This window comes from Aethalodelphis obliquidens, unplaced genomic scaffold, assembly GCF_003676395.1.
Source record: "Aethalodelphis obliquidens isolate GAN/ISIS:26980383/991018 unplaced genomic scaffold, ASM367639v1 scaffold5, whole genome shotgun sequence".
NCBI lineage: Eukaryota > Metazoa > Chordata > Mammalia > Artiodactyla > Delphinidae > Aethalodelphis > Aethalodelphis obliquidens.
In genome coordinates, this window is record NW_020837949.1 from 39,391,984 (window position 1) to 39,409,084 (window position 17,101).

The following is a 17,101-nucleotide window of genomic DNA, read 5'->3' on the forward strand; positions in this document are numbered from 1 at the left end:
CAGCTTGCGGGATCTTAGTTCCCCAACCAGGGATTGAACCCGGGCCACAGCAGTGAAAGGGCCAAGTACTAACCACTGGACTGCAAGGAATTCCCTGGTTTGGTTTTATTGTCTCAAAAGGACACCGTTTTCCACACTCACAGCTATAGAGTAGGAAGAATTTTATCTCCAGGAGAGCAATCAATTATTATATATAACTATAAAATTATTTTTCACTCCCTTAATCAATAGAATAGACCTACAAAGAGACTGTAAAATTACATCCACAGAGAACTTCAAAAATTGAATAAAACTTGAAGTACCTGACAAATTCTTTTCTTCATATCCAGAATTGTAGCCCTTGATTCTAAGCCTGGTCATATCTTCCTTCCATAGGTTTTAACTAGCCTTATAACTAGGCCCTGGTAGAGAAGTAGAAGGAATCTCATGATATTGCTTTATCAGTCCAATGCCACCAATCCACTGATTAGAGTTCACTGATAACTGGGTCCCTACCTCATTCACAATTACCCTGCTTGGTTTCCTAGCTTTTTAATAGCAAAGTCAATGTCTGTATGTTAGAATTTGTCAGTTACCTGTTCCAGCAGATAGCTAGGATCTTGGATTCTGACTGACATTGCTAAGAGTAATGTTGCGTTAATCATTCTTCTCACTGATGTGTCTTTTGGTTTTCTAAATCCATTATAGCCTCAGAGACAGAAGTTCCTATTGAATCACTGAATTTGGTCTACATACACTCAAAATGCATCCAACTTTGTCCAATATTCTTAAGCATTCTATTACTGTGCCTGTTTTTCCTACAAGCCTATCTTTAAAAAAGCAAACAAACCGTTACAGGAATTGTTATCTCCCCAAGAACTGCCAACCAGTTCTCTTAAGGCTGGGATGTACTATATATTATCAGAACCCAAGTGAACATATTCAATGATATACCCTAAGCATATGGAATCCTTATGGATTATATTCCAAAGTCCAAGAAAGATGTAAAAGCACTATCCATAAGCCAGGGATCACTCAAGAAAACAAAACCTATCAGCCAATCTCAGCCTTCCTTAACCAAGAACATTCTGAAGTCTATTGGCTGAATCTTTCTCCTCAAATCTTTGATTCCAAGCCAAGAATCATGTGATGTAATGTGAGTCCAGTTTCTTCTTCATGTCTGGGTTTAAACTGTCTTTTATATTTAGGCTCTAGTCGGTCTCTAGAACATACAGTCACTGGCCATCTATTCCTCATCAAACTCCATATCTGCTTGACATTAATAGTCTGACAAATTTTCAATCCTAGTCTGATTTGAGCCCTGGTTTACATAAGAGCCATCCGTTTTGAAAGGTCTCATTCAGGGTAAGAAGTCATAATCACTGCAGACATTCTCATGATCACTGTAGACATAAGTAATTGATTATGACACTCTCACAGAACTTGAATACGGCTTCACGATACAACCCCATAGAGCAATTGAAGTAGCCATTACTAATTGATTGGAGTTTTTAATGAGAAATAAAATGTTTTGTAAGTCAATCTTAAACCCTATACAAGTTTCAGTTTAATTAACTATAGCCTACTTTAACTCAAAAACACAGGGAAAAGTTTGGCTTATACAGAAATCAGTAAATTAATAAGATATATAGACAGATTTTCCTTTTTTTCTCTCTAACCTTCCACATTTCTAATTCCTCACATGACCCTAGTTCTTATCACATATACATCCTTTAACATCTATTTTACTAATTTATTAAGCTTCCATAGTTTATGATTTGCTTTCTTGACTGTTTGGCCTCCTGTTGCATTTGGTGGGACCATGAGGGTATTAGTATTCTAGGAGATAGGAGATGAAGCCTACCTGGTCAGTTATCTTCTGAAGACATTTGGCTATATTGGCATCTGACAACATATCATTGGTGATCCATTCCATCTGGTATTTTTTTTTAATCATTATACTTCCTACATATTTTTGGTAACTTTCTGGCTCACTGCTATCTGCTCTCTCTATACACTGATTTCTGCTAATACGATATTTAAAAAATGAAAACAACTATGCCTATTGACAGAAATAAACTTAATAGAAGAAACAGAATGTCCACACAAGTCCACACCTCCCTACTTATTTTTCAAATTAATAAACAATTACTCATGTCCTTTCATCTTCACTTCTCTTTTACAAGGCCACTTAATAAAATGTACTGTAATATTATTTCTCATTTTTATATTCTATAAACTTAATTATTAATACTTTACTAGCCATAAATATTTTACTTGCACTATTTTCCTTCTCAACAAAATTCCTTTCCCATCACTGGTTTAGGTATTCAGCAGATAGTTCCTGAATTAAGTAATCGCCTGAGGGTAATTCCAAATCTTATCATAGAAAAAATAATTCTCTTAAAAAACTAAGTGGAACTCTGTTCTAAAAACCAAAACGTAAAACAAAACAGGATACCAGCAGGAAACTCATTCTTTGAATATACTAATCTCTACCTGTGATTTAACACTCTCCTTTGGGATTTTATACTCTCCCTTCTGGGACCCAGTAAAGGTGACAGTGAGGAAGCAGTACATAATAGAAGTACATAATGTACATAATAGCAGTACCTAATGAAGGAAGAGCTTCCTTCATTTTCCTCTCATCACCTAACAGGCTTAAATGGGTCAGAAGGAAATAAAGATCCTCCATAAAAGCTGGCAGTGAACACAAGCACCATTCAAGCACTGCAGTGTCCAGAAACTATCTCCAACAAGGTAGAATGGGTTCTGGAAGGGACTTTGGCTTCTCCCACCTACAAACTAGTACTCTGAAATACAAATTAAAACTAAGAAGTCTTAACTTCCAATATAGAGCCTGTCACTCAAAGACAATGCTGATAGCCTTTAGGAGGCTGAACTAATCTCATGCCAAGATAGAAGAATGAATTTCTAAGTAACTTGTAAAGTAAAACGCAAAACATACCATGAAGGGACCCAGAATGATGTCCTTTATTAATTTGCCATATGAACTCAGAACGTGTCATGAAATTCTGCAATATGGTTCTCCAGAATGAGCTTTGCCTTTGCAGGCCCAGAATAATTTTCAGTGCAAAGCCACTGATAAAACTAAAATATGTATTTCTTAAAATTTTGGGCATCACAGATAGACTTTCCAATTATCTTTTAGTTTCAAATACATTGGTAAATTTCCCTGTAACTCATCTGAGTCTAATCATATAATTATGTTCCATTTAATTAAAAATGAGTAGCTAAAAATGTTTGGATTAAAAAAAACAGTAAGCCTCAGATGGCGAAAGTTTTCTCAAATATTCCAAACAAGACTTCCGATGTCATTATTCTCTGGATCATAGACCTTGGACCAAAGATTATACAAAATGTTGAGGTGAAGTAACAAGATGCAAAGAGAAATTGAGTGTAACTTATTAAGTACAGCTTAGTGGTTAGAAACATAAAATTTAGTGTTCAATTTTCAGCCTTAACAACAAACTAAATAGCATTTCTAAGACTCGGTATTTGCAAAATGTAAATAATAATGGTACCTACCTCTGTTGGGTACTAGGTCTCCATTCCAATATCCTTCTAGTGGGCCTTTCTCCTCTGTAGATACTGAAATATGAAAACATATTCTGGAATTGGGAGAGGTTTTTTAGCCTTGTTGCCCAATACAGCATTGAACAGACATAGTGAGAGTGGGTGTATTTATTCTCTAATCTTAGGGCGAAAGTATTCATTATTTCATGAGTCAGTATAATGTTAACTCTAGGTTTGTTGCAAATACCCTTTGTCATAGTAAGAAAATTTTTTTCTACTCCTAATTTGCTAGGACATTTTATCATAAAGGGATATTGACTTTTGTCAAAAGTATTGTCTGAATTTTATTAAGATGACAGTTTATCTGCTTTTTTCTATTAATATAAAAAATAAAATTGTTTTTGGATTTGTTTTAATTTACATAGAGCAAAGGTCACATTTTTTGGTGTAAAGTTCAGTAAGTTTTTACATGTGCATGTATTCTCATAACTACAACCAGAGTAGGATACAGAAATATTCCTATATCCCAAAGAATTATCTCATTCATTTCATTTGTATTCACAACATATTCCCAATCAAACTCCTGGAAACCACTCATCTGTTCTGTCCTCCTATATTATCGCCTTTTCCAAAATGCCAAATGAATGAAATTATGTGGTATAACATTTTAATATTGGGTTCCTTAATTTAGCACAATGAATTTGTGATTCATCCATGCTGCTGTACATAGCAATAGTTTGTTCTTTTTTAATTATTTAGTATTCCATTAGATTGACTTAGTTTTGCATAATAAATTAACCTTAATTTCTTGAGATAAAACTGAATTTGTCATAGTATAAATTCGTTATCTTTTGTTATTATTGCTAGATTGATTTGATATTCTTAGTTAACAAATGTTGTGTCTTTGTTTATAAGGTATACTGCTCTCTAAATTTCCTTTCTTATAATGGTATTGCTAAGTTTGATATCACTAATATCTTTTTTTATTTTTTTATTTATTTATTTTTGGCTGCGTTGGGTCTTCCTTGATGCACATGAGCTTTCTCTAGTTGCGGCAAGTGGGAGCTACTCTTCGTTGCGGTGCACAGGCTTCTTACTGTGGTGGCTTCTCTTGTTGCAGAGCACGGGCTCTAGATGCGTGGGCTTCAGTAGTTGTGGCACACAGGCTCAGTAGTTGTGGCTCGCGGGCTCTAGAGCGCAGGCTCAGGAGTTGTGGCACACGGGCTTAGTTGCTCCACGGCATGTGGGATCTTCCCGGACCAGGGCTCAAACCTTGGTCCCCTGCATTGGCAGACAGGTTCTTAACTACTGTGCCACCAGGGAAGCCCCCAGATGTTGGTTTTTAAATGTCACTTCCAACTAAAAGATATGAGGTTTGGGACTGGGAAAGTAAAAGGTGAGCCCGAAATATTTTGTTGCATCAGAAATCAAAGATGTGTTCATATACTAAAAGGGATACATTAAAAGGGTACAGAGATTACCTGAAAGGACTTTCCTGGTGATATTTAGGACAAATTAAAAATTAAAATATAATAATCATAATGGCTTATAATACATTGACCAAAAAAATGAATCAATACAACCAGAAAGACACTTTTTAAGAAAGACAAGAGGCTATGTGTGAGAGAGAGAACTTCCTTACAGAATAAAAGAAATGGACAAATTCACCATTTTGCAATTAACAATGTAATAAATAATTTTTAAAATTTTATGAACAAATATTAAAATCAGAACTAGGAAAGAAACAGTGATATTTGGAGACTTCAACGCCTATATCTCATAAATTGATAAAACAAGTAGAAAAAAGTCAGTAAAGAGATAAAAGATATGAACAACACTGTCAATCAACTTGACTAATTGCAAATTACAGAACACAATAGCAAAAAATACACATCTATTTCAAGTGCACAAGGAATATTCACAAAGATACCATATGCTCAACCAGAAGGTAAGTCTTCATTAATTATGAAATGATATTAAATTATCTTCATTTGCAATGATATACCCAAAAAACCCTCAAATATTTGCATATTAAATAATCACTTCTAAATAACATGTGGATCAAAAAATGTATTACAGCAGAAACTAGAAAATATTTTGAACTCAATAATAATTAAAATACAACATATCTAAATTTGTGGAGCACAGAAAGAGTACTGATTAAAGGGAAACATATAACTTTAAATGCTTACGTGCTTATATTAAAAAAGAAAGGTGTAAATAGAACTAAGCTTTCATTTAAGAAAATGAAAAAACATGAAAATGAATAAATTAAGCACAAAGGATGTAGAATGAAGAAATGATAAAGATAAGAACTGAAATAGAAATAGATATTAAATATTTCCAGCTGACACCCCCCTTCAAATTGGCTGGAATTTCTATCTTCTCGTTCATTCATTTGTTCACACAACCTACATTTATTTTGCAACACTCTGACCTTGGCACTGAGTGAGATGCTTTGGAAAAGCAGTGATTACAGTTTCTTCCCTCATTGTACATAGGCAAATAATTATTCAAATAATTAAATCTTTGCTTTTGATCAATTCTATATGAGAACATCAGGATGCAGTGAGATTGTAAAAGGAGGACTGAAGCGTCTCTGAAAGATTACAGATTACACAGAAAAAAAAAGAGCACACAGGTAACCCAAAATGCTCAGTTGAATTCATCTAGTACTGCTCAAAGGTTATAGAATTTTAGCTGGAGTGACGTGACCATACAGAGCAAGAAGAACTACAACAGAGTTTCTTGAGACTTGCTCCATTTCTTGCTCCCTCCACTGAAGTCCTTAGTGGTGGTGTGTGATAGTCATTATTGCTGGACATGAATATTCTGGTCCTGTTTCTTTGGGGCACGTGGTAAGATTGTAATTCTGGGGGAAATATGTGTGTAATTCACTACGTGCTCTTCCCCCTACCCTGATGGTTATGGAAATTAAGATGACACCTCTGTCAGCCTTAGCCCCTAACAGAGAGGATGTAAGACTGAGCTAACTCACAGGGGACATGTGGCATAAGCAAGAAATAAATCTTTGTTGTCAATGAGATACTGGGAATGTATGTTAGTGCAACATAATCTAGCCTACCCTGACTACTACACATTTACATCAGCAAACTACATTAACCTGCCAGAGAAAATGGACATTCAGTTGTTAAGTGACACTGCACCATTTCTCTGCCTCAAATCATCCAGAATTCCTTAAAGCACACTTCTACACAGATTCTTAATCTGCTCTGTTCTGGTCAGGGACAATGGCAAAGGAGGCCATTAAAGCTCCCCTAAGAAACTAAAAACCATTCTAATGTGTTAGGAAATTCACTTATTTTACCATGAAAAGAACAATTTCCCTTTATACCTATGCACAATCCCCTATATAGTAAAAGTTTAATAAATAACTGTTAGTGTTTTTTTTTTTTTAAGAAATGGTCATGCCCTGTACTGTTAGTGTTTTATTAGATCATCTCTGTTAGCTCATAGGAAGTAATTAAGGTGAAGCATAACGATAAGTTAAGAATGTGACATACCATTTTTTTCAAAGAGCCAAAAATATAAGTAACAGAATACTAAACAGTGGTCAATGGGCTTAAGTAATTAACCACATCAGTAATTAAATAGGCTTAGTGAGGTGAAGCTAATGACTAAATTTCAGAATCTATTATATCAGAATGGAGGATAATTCTTGTTTATGTGGTGTTACTCTGGTATCACTGAAATAATTTAACTCTCTAATGACCTTTTCATTTAGGTTCGATTAATTCTATATCATGGCATTAGGTCATGCAGTGAGCCTTACTGCCATGGTAGATTTTATAATTACCTAACAGAATCAAGGCCTGTAAACACTCAGAATTGCAATAGAAAATGACATCACCTGGAAGTGCTTTGGCATTGGGAGACAGACACAGGGCAAAATTATCTATTATCCATACCTCAATCTAATACTGAGGTATCAGAGGGTATTAAAATGTACTTACATTCTCCAATAACTTTAAATTAGCCAAGGTTATAAGTAACAATACTCTAATGCAAACAACTTGATTGCTTTTCAAAGAAATAACTTGTTTTTCTTTCTTTTCACTTATGCATTGGTTTTAGCTTTTGGCTGCTTCTCCAGATCCTCTGGTCACACACTACCCTCAGGGATGCTCTAGGCTGATAAAAACGTGGGCATACAGAGCTGCCAAACACTTTAAGAAACCATCCATCTATTACTGTAAAAAATGAACAGTGCTCAAATTTACAGAAAAGATGTTGGAGACTTGCAAAGAAGCCCAGAACAGGAAAATATCTAGAAATTTATAACAGAAAGTATTTCCCAAAGAAAATGAAGTGCATGTTCTGTTTTTCAGGTAGTATATGGAAAAGTTAATTTTCAAGGAGCCTGAGTCAGACTCGAAATAGTAAAGCTCTGCAAGCAAAAGGCTATCTTAAATGTCTAGCTCTTAAGTAAATAATTAGGTAAGATTTTAGCACCTTAAGTTTACAAATTATTTTCACATTTGATCCTCACAACAATTCTGAGGAGGAATGAATAGATAGTGTCATTCTCCTTTCATGGAAGAGGATGCTGAGGCCAGAATGTAGCACAAGTGACAACTGAGGTCTTTAACTAGTAAATGTCAGTGTCAGAGTGGTGTCAGTACAAAAGGCCAGGCCCTGGCCAGAATATACCTGAGACCCCAACCCAACTATATTCTCTGACAGCTATGTGACATTGGTATTTCCAAACTCTTCTGGGCCTCATTTTCCATAGCTACAAATATGGATAATACCTACTTCAAGGAATTGTTACAGAATTAAATAAGGGAATAAGAGAAAATTTTAATAATTATCAGTAGTATGCTGACAAATAAACAACAGGCTCTCTGAAGAAAAAAGTACATATATAAGTTTATTATAAATGTTATTGACATGAATGTGTAGCACACAATTAGCAATTAATGGTAAAATACACAGTACTTATTATTGTAAATTCTACATAACCAATTGGTTCTACCAATGCTTCCACTGATATTTTCCAAACTCTGGTAGTGATAGACAAATTATGGCTTCAATTCAACCAGGATTTGGCAAAAAGAGTCAGATCCCAATCTGCCATCTCTTTTCCCAATAAATGCCTCATCATTAAATCTGATATGCGACATCAAAGCTGGTTGATATTTTTGTTTACTATAACAAGTTAGGAGGAAAGTGAAACAACTAAGATGTGTGTCAGAAGCTTATTTGCTCATGAATGATGTGCATCACATCTTTGCTGAATCAGATAATAGTTTTCAAATGATAAATGAATATTTCCTTAATTTTATATTCTTCATAATGTAACTGCATGACACACTTTCCATTTTAATTTTCATCATTAACATTTCTCAACATTAGACAATCAACAAAACAATAAATCAATACCTGATTTGTAGCATTTGCCAGCCATGGGTAATTTGAGCCGCCAATATGATGTCACTAAATACAGGGCTGAAAAGATATGTGTAATAGTGCACTGTTATACAGGATTTCCACCACAGATACAATAGGTATGGATAACCTCGAGAACATAAATAATAGTAAAATGAAAAATAATTTGGAAGTGATTGAGCTTTGAGTGTTTTAATTTTGCTTTTAATTTTTAGTTAAGTGAAGGTTTTCACAATTTAATTTTTAATAATGGATGTTTCTAACAACTGCTTTGAAAAATTCTTAAAAATTTAACAATGAGCTCTTTCAGGTGAGCCAGTAGTAGCTGGCTACAGCACAACACTGGAACCCACTGCATATTATGCTCAGTGAATATATATTTTCTTCCCTTTTTTTCTTTTGTCTTCTTAGCTTTCTACCCATTCTCCTTTTATCAATCAAAGATGCCATCCAGCTCAATTCAGCATTGCCACCCTTGGCATCTAGGAGCTTTGGGGAGGTGCTGCGATAGCTGCTCTTAATTAAGTCAATTTCAAAAAAAAATTTCAAACATGCCTCGTTTTCCTTATCAGTCATTTTGCAGCTAACATACAAACTTAGCTGAAATTTTTCTGAATATATTTTTATAATCTGCCTGTTTTGAGGAGAATAACAAAAACCATCAGAAAAAAAGATTACTTTTTAAATTATTATTCTAAAGCACTACTTTTTGTTCTCTTTAGAGCCAAAGTGTAGGAAGCAGCAACATCTATTAGTATCCTTTCTCCCTCCAGGATGCTGACTCAAATCTAAGGGATGCTCTATCCTAGGAATCCAGTGCTGACCAAGCCAGCAAGAATCATGGGCAGAGAAGTCTAAGTGTTAACAGAGGCTCAAAGCTCCCTCAAGACACTGCATCCTCTGTGTAGCAAGGTTTCATCTAGATAAGAGACTACCAAGTAATTTTCTGGCCCTTGTTGTTATTCCTCCCTCCCTGCGCATATTCTTCCCCAGAGGTTGATAGAACCTCACTTAGTTCCTGCTACCTGATGCCACAGAGGCTTACTGGGCTGTGCGATGTAGAATGTGATGTTTATTCGTCCTGATCATCCTGATGACCCTACACTCTGTGGAAACAAGCCCAGAGTGAAGATGGGACTATATCTGTGCACTAATCACACTACAATTCTGATGGGATAAACGTGTGCCTAGTATTACTCTTCTTTTTTTCCTTTCTTTCTCCTCTAAGGTTCTTTGGGTTATTTGGGGTTTTTTTGGCTTACTTTGTATTCTGTGTAAAATGTTATACAAGCATCTTCCTCTCTCATCCTCTACAAGGTCCTTTTCTTGTCTCCTTTATCTCTAAATCAATAGCATTCAAGTATTTGTTCAGGGGCTGCATGTTTCACAGTCCCACCATAAAAAGAAGCTTCTCCCAGACTCAGGAAAATGAGATGAAGCACAGCTTCTTCATTTCATCAACACTCATTTACAATGGCTACTGATGCAGATTTTAGGGGAGACTAAAAAGGAATTTGATACGAACTGCCCACCCGTCTTCATGGGGCTGTTTGTTAGATTCAGTCTGTATTGTAAAGTAACCTCTTTACTAGGTGCCGGTGTTGGCTCTTCTGCTTACAAGTTTCATGACCTTATACTTGTCACACCTCTAGTGTCATCTGGAAAATGGATATAAATAATACATCCCTAGTTAGCTAATGAAATGATTGGGAGGACCAATTTTAAAACGTGTGGTGAAATGTTTTGTAAATGAAAAGACGCAATGCAAACAAAGCATGATTATTATGGCTTTATTTATACGTCTTCAGCCCTAAAGTAATTATATACGGTTTTCCAGAGACAGACACACTGAGGTTTTGATGAGAAACCTTATTATGCGGATAAGATACTAGAATGTATCCAGGAATACTAACATCTTACCATGATCCAGCCACTCGTTTTGAGAAGCTCCTGGATGAGAAATGTATGGATAAAGTAAGCAAAGCACGCAAGGCCACAGTCTTACTATGTGGGACTATGGCTCCACTCCCCAAAGTGGGCTGGACTTCAGGAGGCAAATTCTTTTTGACAAGAGTAGAAAATTTGCTTCTGAAATGGACCGGTATGATTGTGGAGAACTGTACTGACCAGAAGATTCAGTGGACACAATTTGCAGTGACTCATTCTGACCATTGTTTTAGTAATGCTGTCTGGTGGTTCTTTGAACCTGTAACCGTCGTCTTTGAACTTCTGATTTCAATTCAGTCCAATCAATTACAGCAGAAACTGATCAGCAACACAGCACCAAAATTTCATCCTATGCACAGTGACCACAAACACCATCTACCAAGTCGTTCATCTAAACCATCATGCTAAAGTGTGTTTTTGAGACATGAAGAACCTGTGTTTAAAAGGCAACTGAAGAAAAATTATTCTGGAATAGGAATGGGAAAGAAACTTTTTCTTCAAAGTAGCTTTTGGGGGAAGAAAAGTTTAAAACTTCCTCTTAAATTTTTTCTTGTTATTATTCTCTATCTCTACGATTAAGCCAGCCTATGTCTTTAAAGAGAAAAAGGCCAAAATGAGGAGAGGGGATTTTTGATGTCCAGATCAGCACCAATTTCCTGAGCTATGTGCTGCCTTTCTGTCTGTCTGAGCAGGAGTTCCAGCGGCCTCATCTTTGGAGGTAGGTCATAAAACCCAGTAAGGAGACACATGATAAAAGATTTAGGCCTCTCTTATTAACACACAACTGTTAGAAAGTAATGGCAAATTAGGAAACATTAACAATAGATGATAGTTAACTATAAATGCCTTGACAAGTGTGAGTTTGAACTTTTATTCTTAATGTGTTCCAGGGTTTAAAATGTGCTTTTAGAGTTACAATAAAACCTGGGGTGTTTTTTTTTTTTTTTGTAGTTTCAATATCAATTCAATTCTCATCTGCAGTCTCATCCTTAGGTCTTTAAAATAAGAGCATTTGGAAAAAAGTAAATCACAGAGAAGGGCAATCTCGATATGCAATAAGCAACGAAGATAAAAACGGATGGGTAATCCTTAAGTGGAAAAGCAGCATTGTAAGAAATGCTCAAAGAGGATTTCTTTCACTCATGAATAGGTCATATTCATGGGGATTTGAACCAACATAAGCACTTTAAAAAGACTGTATATAATCCCTTCTTGGAACTGACATTTAGAATCAAGTCCTCTACCCAACTCTTAGGCCTCCAAAGATATAAAAAGTGATCACATTTTCTACCAACACCTGGAAACTCATTTCTGATTTGTGTATCTGTCTGTTGAGACAGTAGGTACTTGTGACTGATATAAGTGGAGTAAAGTAGCTCTGTAACCTTGGTCTTTGAACTTCTGATTTCAATTCAATCCAATCAATTAGAGCAGAAACTCATCAGCAATATAGCACCAAAATTTCATTCTATGTAATATTTATAATATATTACAGTGGTATTATATATCTTATTTTCTTTAAAATGTACCCAGAGATATGAAATTTGTATAGGGCCTAGCCCTATAAACTATGCAAATGAGAACATAATCATTGACCCCTTGTAGAACACATAGAATACAGTCACCACAGCATGCAGCACACAGTAGTGGTCCATTGGCATTTGTGACTTTATACTCCACATTGTTAACTTATTGGAAGCACAGATTTTGTTTGTTTTGAATTTGTAACATTAAGGCTTATCAGAACTGTTGGCAAGTACTAGGTGCCTAATAGACATATGATGACTGAGAGAAAAAAAAACGTTATTGTAAAGATACGGGGAATATCTTTGGATGTGCAAAATGAGACGTTACCCACAAGAGGATTATTTCGTTAAAAAAATTTAGTAATGGTAGTTGGTAGTGGGGGAGCATGAACCAGATGGAAAATAACAATCTTAAAAGATTGTGCAGTAAACAGTGAATGTGTTCCAGTGAGTGGGCATGTGTGAATGTGTACAGTCCGCTTAGAACAGATCATCCATCCCTGGCTCCAATAAACTCAGAGTATCAAATCATCTAGGTAACATGAATTGATAAAAAATTATGACATTAGTTAAGTTTATTTTGGTACAGAGAAGAACTTGCTTTCAAAATGTAACAAAGTAAAAAGTCAAGAAAGAGGTTTACTTCTCTGAAATAAAAATGAAACACTTTGAACACTGATCATTCAGAATATCCATATTAATTAAATGATAGATTAAAGCACTTTAAACTCTTCTCAGAAGTCTGATCTAGCAACCTTGGGAGTTACCTTGTCATTGACAATGCAAACTTTGAGTTGTTTTGGGGGAAAAATAAATAAAGCAAATTAAAAAAAAAAACAAACCTCTAGTGATCCATGTGTTAGTACATAAGAATTTTTGAGGGATGGGAGTCCCAGCAGGGGAAACAAGCAGTTCAACCTCCCACAAGGAAAGAGGTGAGACACCCCGCTTCTGCACTGCCTTAAACCCTACAAAGAACTATTCTCTACACACATTACAGCACTTATTTGTACATTTCCGCAGCAGTCTCAGTACCTGGGAACAAATGGCAGAACATTTTTTCACTCCTCTGAACAGAACTCAACAATTTTAACAGCAGGGGTTCAAGTGTTTTAACAACAGCGTGCTACTATCTACTCTGAAGAAAAATAAAGAAAAGAAAGCCCTCAAAAACAAAACCCCTTAAGGAATGTAGTATGAATGTTTAGTGAACTAAGTGTTTAGAATAGAAAATTGTCACAGCATTCAAGAAGATGGCAGTCATTCAGAATGGCAGAGAAATTATCTTTGTGCCTTTCTGAGCTTCCAAATACGCCCTATACTTTATTCTACCTGTGTGTAAGGTATAAGAATACACTGGAAAACAACTGTTTCATTTGGGTTGTCTAGTCTGAGCCTTGTGGATTTCACCACTGGTCATCATCCAGAAAAATCATAATGACTCATCTCTCAATGTCACCAAGCCATGACAATCTGTGACCCTAGTAAATTATCACAGATCAACAGATTGACCCTTTGCTCAATGTAAACCCTAATGTCACTGCTGAATTCAGATAGGATTCTTGTCTAAGTTTCTTCACTCCAGAAAAAACTCAGAGTCACATAGCCATCCCAAATTTTACAAAGAGATGGAATGGAATAACAAAATATAAGGAAAAACTGGCGACTTCTGTTCAAGACCCAAGTTAGTGCTCGGTACATAGAAATCTTAAGTATTGCGACAATTGTAAATATTGGGTTGGCCAAAAAGTTCGTTTGGGTTTTTCCATAAGATGTCACGGAAAAACCCAAATGACCTTTTTGGCCAACGCAATACTTTAGAATTTCCAGTGAACTTATGATGTTGTGTTAAAACCTGCTTTGGCCTCTCAGTCTTAGTTAATACTTTTATTTCATCATATAAATTGATTTATTATTTTATAAATGTTTATGCCTTCAATAAATGCACCAGAATGCAAATATTAGGAGTTCTAGACAAGACTCATCTCCTCACTTTTAGGAACTCATTGTTTACCTGAAAGCCAAGATCTTGGTACTAAATATATTAAGAAGGTACATGACATATCAAGCAATATGAGAATCACCAGTAGAGAGAACAAAGTCAAGATCTAGATGAACAGTTAAGTAAATAAATGCCATGAATTCACCGTTAGGAAAATGTCATGATCAGGTATAATAAAGAATGGATCTTGAAAGATAATATTTGGATGAATAGAGGTTAAAGAAGAAGGCATTTTCAATGTGGGCCTAATGAAAATGAACCTGGTTTGTATAGGGACATGGAGGTGACAAAGCTGATTACAACTAGTGGTATATAAAGATGTTCTTATAGTTAACATTTGAAAAGTAAATTGGATTTAGATTGCAAAGTGACTTGAATTTCATCTTGAGCTATAAATTTTAGTATTATTAAGTTGCATCCTACCTTGGTCTGAAATGATTTGAGGTAGTTTACAAAGATGCAAAAAAACCAAGAAAAATAACCTAATTTACACTTCAGGAAAAAAATGAGTCAAAATAAAAATTAAGATTTAAATTAGTGCAGTGTACCTAGGAAAGAAGTTAAGTTTTTAAGAAGCATGCTATAACAAGTTATACATTTGTTAAAAGCGATAGACAAGATTGTTTTCCCCCACGAATAGGGAAAATCAGATGAAAGATTTAGTATTATATGGCACAAGTAAACCAAATGCTCAGGAAAATCACAACTGATACTAAGACCAAAGACCTCAAAAAGAAGTCAGTGAATAATATGATAAACAAATAACATCCTCAACAACACAGCAGAAAATTTGACAGAACAATTTTCCAGAAATTCCCCTAACACAGGTCAATGACAGATTCTAAAGCACAGTGGAGTAATGTCTTTGAGGGATGATTCTGCCCAGATATGTTTTACATTGATTGCCTGACTCAACACAAGAATATGAGGTTAAAAGTCATGAGAGACTTTGAAACAGGACAGCTACATACTTAAAGGCAGACATCTGCTGTAAGACTTCCTCCAGACCCCCTCTTGGTAGACAAAATACAGGACCTTTGGAATAGTTTCATATATCAGCTTGTGGACATTGCCCTTACAATTTCTTTTAACCCTAGCTCTGTAAAAGATACAATTCATTCTCAAGAAAAGTATGTTTCTCTTCCATGAGTTGCCAACCAAGTCTTGGAGAAACATGGGTTTTAAGGTAAATGCAGGGTTGCGGAAACCATCCATCAGAACTTGGAAAGTTTTAACCTGGGAAGATAAGCACTGGATTGTCAAGAGCGCTCTTTGCTTTTAAATTTGTGATGCAGATTTGCATTTACTTCACACCCCATGCATAATTTGAAGGTCTGCCTGTTGGAAATGGCTGTCCTTTCTGAAAAAGGTGCTACTGTAATGGCAATAAGGAAAATAGGTCATGAATTAATAATCTTGCTTGGTGGAGGTTTCATGACACCTGCCAACACTACACACAAAGAAAGCTTTTCTCAGTCCTTCACTGTCATGCCTGGCGGATTAACTCATATATTTTACAAAAGAAGTGCTCCATACTGTAATCATTTCCATCTTCTGACATCTGCTTCATGCATATCTTTGTCAATCTAAGATATGCCACTTGTCAGTTATAAGTGAATCAGGGTGTATAAAAATGCAAAAATACCACTTTACATTAGGGAGGTGTAAAGGGCCTTAGCAGAACTTGACAAAAGTCACCAAATATAAATTGTAACCTTTACTCTGAAGCTGACAACTTAAAATTTCTCACCACAGGGCTTGTTGGACAGTCTAAAAATGAATAAGAAATCTAATTTACCTGAATTGTGATACAAATTTTGTTAATCTTGTGTGGTTTTTTTGAACAGTATAAAATTTTATTTTAACTATTAACTATTTTACAGGGATATATGTTACATTTTATTTCTTTCTATTACTTATTTTATATATAAAGGCCTTTATATTGTGACCTAAATATCATGAAAAGATATAACTCCTTTCAATATGATGAATAATACTCCCTGTTAAATGTGGTTACCTTTTTCAAAAACCATAGAAAATTGAAATAAAATTATTTAGTAAAATCGATAACAATTCTTTAAAATAATAATATGCTATGTTAGTTAGGGCAAAGTTATGTAAGGTCCAAAATGGAATATGGTACTATAGTTCAAAGAGTTTAATCAATTCATAAGCAACAATATCTTTGTTAAACTTACAGTGTTGCTATAATAGAATGTCTTTGAAATAGCTCTCCTAAAAAAAGTCAAATAAAGCTATGATTATGAAAATGGGCTATGAATAATGTTATTGAGGAATCTATCAAATTAATAAGTGGTTTGTTATTTCTTAGTTACAATTTTGCTAGACATACTTAGGATTATCCACACTTGCTATATATCCTTATAGTTCTGATAATCATCTAATAGAAACTACAAGTATAAATAAATATATTTGACTCAGAGAGATTTTTCTTTTGCTCCATTTCCTTTTGCACATAAATACAAATCATAGTGTATAATCTCTCCCACATGCGTACTAAAGGAACCTTTATTTTCTTTAAGTGTGTGTTAGTGTGTGTGTATGTATCTGTGTGTAAAATCAAACTGTGATATACCAGGTAGGTGATTTTTTTTAAATGGACAAAGTAATAAATTTTATTCTCCTAGTGCCATCAAAACGTGCACAGAAAAAAACTTACCTTGTCCTTAGCCCACGGTTC

General features: G+C 35.1%; 1 long non-coding RNA gene across 1 annotated transcript in view; it reads right to left on the reverse strand.

Moving 5' to 3' along the window:
• Nucleotides 1–3,526: 3,526 nt before the first annotated feature.
• LOC113618219 (uncharacterized) overlaps nt 3,527–17,101 on the reverse strand; it is a 149,186-nt gene continuing 135,611 nt past the window's right edge. Inside the window, exons 3-4 of the long non-coding RNA XR_003431928.1 lie at nt 8,920–8,985; nt 3,527–3,591 (exon numbers count right to left, since the gene is read on the reverse strand). This is a non-coding gene — a long non-coding RNA (uncharacterized LOC113618219). The remainder of the gene's footprint in view (nt 3,592–8,919; nt 8,986–17,101) is intronic.